This window comes from Carlito syrichta, unplaced genomic scaffold (genome assembly GCF_000164805.1).
Source record: "Carlito syrichta isolate Samal-C Ts95f unplaced genomic scaffold, Tarsius_syrichta-2.0.1 Scaffold88894, whole genome shotgun sequence".
In the NCBI taxonomy this organism is placed as follows: Eukaryota; Metazoa; Chordata; class Mammalia; order Primates; family Tarsiidae; genus Carlito; species Carlito syrichta.
Window position 1 is genome coordinate 4,658 of NW_007032990.1, and position 2,910 is coordinate 7,567.

Consider the following 2,910-nt stretch of genomic DNA (forward strand, 5'->3'; position numbering starts at 1 on the left):
AAGCAGGGCAGTGGTCTCCAACAGGGTGGGAAAATTCCTAGGAACATATAACTCCTGCAAGTAGTAATAGTCTTAAAATAAACCGGGCTTGGTGGCTCAGCTTGTAATCCTGCGTCTTTGGAAGGCTGAGGTGAGTGGATTGCCTGAGGCTGTGGGTTCGAGACCCACCTGGGCAACTTGGTGAGACCTCATCTCTACAATAAATCCAAAAATTAGCTGGGTGTGATAGCGCGCGCCTGTAGTTCCAGCTACTCAGAAGGCTGAGGCGGAAGGATCGCCGGAGCCCAGCAGGTGGAGGCTGCGGTGGCCGGGAGCGGCCACTGCACTCCAGTCTGGGCGACAGAGTGAGACTCCAACAACAACAAAAAAATAGTCTTAAAATCATAAAAAAGCTAAATCTGAATTGAAATCTCACAAGGAAAACATTAGGTTCAATTGTTTCTTAAGGCAAGATCTCTATCAAACTTTGAAGTAACAAGTCTTATGCAGAACATTCCAGAAGAGATATTGTATAAGCACAATGATGCTAATGTAACCCAGTACCAAAGTCATAAGGAAAGTACACAAAAGGGGCCAGGTGTAGTGACTCATGCCTATAATCCCAGCACTTTGGGATTGTTTGAGCCCAGCCTGGGCAACTTGGTGACCTCATCTCTACAAAAAATCAAAAAATTAGCCAGGCATGGTGGCACGTTCCTATAGTTCCAGCTACTTGGAAGACTGAAACGGAAGAATCACCTGAGCCCAGCAGGTTGAGGCTACGGTGGCCATGAGCGTGCCACTGCAGTCCAGACTGGGTGACAGAGTGAGACGCCGACTCAAAAAAGAAAAGTGCACAAAAGGAAAACTGCTGGCCAATATTATCCATGAAAAGAGATGTAAAAATCCTAAACAAAGCCTTGACAAGTGCAGTCCGAAGTAACTTCATGATAAACGTAGGCTTGTTTACAGAAAACCTAAGAAATGGTAATAGAAACATTCATGACAGAGGAAATATGGAGAATTATTCAGTAATGACTCTAAGACATAGAAATGGTTCACACACAAAAAGTTGGAACCCTACCCTCACCTAACAGTTATATGAAAAGCAAAACTATAACTTTTGGAAGAATATGTGATAACTTTATATTCTCAAGATAGGCAAGAATTTCTTAAACAGGATACAGAAGAGCTGTCTATATTTTATATATATATATATATATATATTAACATATTTGCTCACATTAAAGAACTTTTTGTTAAAATATGCCAAAAAGGAGGGGAAAAAGACACAAAATAGGACATCTTTCTACGATATGTCCAACAAACCACTATCAGGAAAATTAAATTTGTACAAATCAGAAATAGAAAAAGACAAATACACGACTACTTATTTTGCAGAAGAGGGAATACAAAAATTGTGGTTAACTTCATTAGTAGTTAAAAATGCTTATTTGTATAATTTCACGGCTATGAATGAGCAAAAATTAGGTTGTGTAAAAATGCAGAGTTTTAGGATGTGTGTAATCATAAATTCATTAGTGGTGGGAATATAAGTCAGTAGAGGTTATTAACATCTTGTAAAGCTGAATGTGTACATAGTCTGAATATCCATTAGAAGAATAGATACATTTTGGAATGTTAACTGTAGAACAGCAGTGGAAATGAATGAACCAAAGCTACATGCAAAACATGGGTGAACTATACGTGGTGGTGCATAACTGTAGTCCCAGCTACTCAGGGGACTGAAGCAGGAAGATCACTTGAGCCCAGGAGTTTGAGACCAGCCTGAGCAATATAGAAAGACCCCATCTCTTAAAAAAGGAAAAAGAATGAATTTAAAAACACACTTGAGTTTCAAAAAGTCATTTAGGGTATGAAACCATATTTTGCAAAATTAAGTTTAGTATCTGTTAAAAGATATAAACGTGACAAACATATACATATATTTTTTTTATTTTTATTTTTTGAGTTGGAGTCTCACTCTGTCGCCCAGACTGGAGCGCAGTGGCTGCTCCCAGCCACCGCAGCCTTGACCTGCTGGGCTCCGGCGATCTTTCCGCCTCAGCCTTCCAAGTAGCCGGAATTACAGGCACTTGCTACCATGCCCGACTGATTTTTTGATTTATTGTAGAGATGAGGTCTCACCAATTTTCCCAGGCAGGTCTCGAACCCGTGGGCTCAGGCAAACCACTCACCTCAGCCTCCCAAAGCGCGGGATTATAGGCTGAGCCACCGAGTCTGGCTGTGACAAAGATTAAATAAACACATCAAGTAATGGAAAAGGTACTCTAGTTATCCATCGCTGTATAATAAGTTGCCCCCAAAATTAGTGGCTTAAAACAGCAACTTGTGCCCATTTTGGGGCTGAGCTGGACAGCTCTTACTTGCTGTCTGATGGAAGCTTGGGCTGAAGGCTCCACTTAGTTGATTCTCCGAGATGGCTGGTGGTTGCTCGTAACTGCTGGCTGGGGACTGGTTTGGGCTTCTCCCAGGACTGGGGCATCCCAAGAGCAAGCATCCAAGAAACTAGTAGAAGTTGAAAATCTCGTAAGCCAGCTTTAATTCTACGGTATTGGTCAAAAATGAGTTGCAGGTTTGTCCCTTATTCAGTTGTGGAAGATTGTAGAAGGGCATGCATACTGTGGCTCATTGGAGGACCATTTGTGGAGGCTACCTGCCTTGTAAACATGAAATTCAGGGTTTTCCTCTGGGTGTGAGGCTAGGTTATGACATGGGGAGGAGCAGAGTCTTCCCCGCTCGCTTGGTGCCTGAGAGAGGCTCCCTTTTCAGGAAAAGGCCACCTGGGCCAGCCAGACCCAGTGTGTACGTCTGTAAGGATAACTAAAGCCGGGCTCGGTGGCTCAGCCTGTAATCCCGCGCCTTTGGGAGGCTGAGGTGAGTGGATTGCCTGAGCTCGCGGGTTCAAGA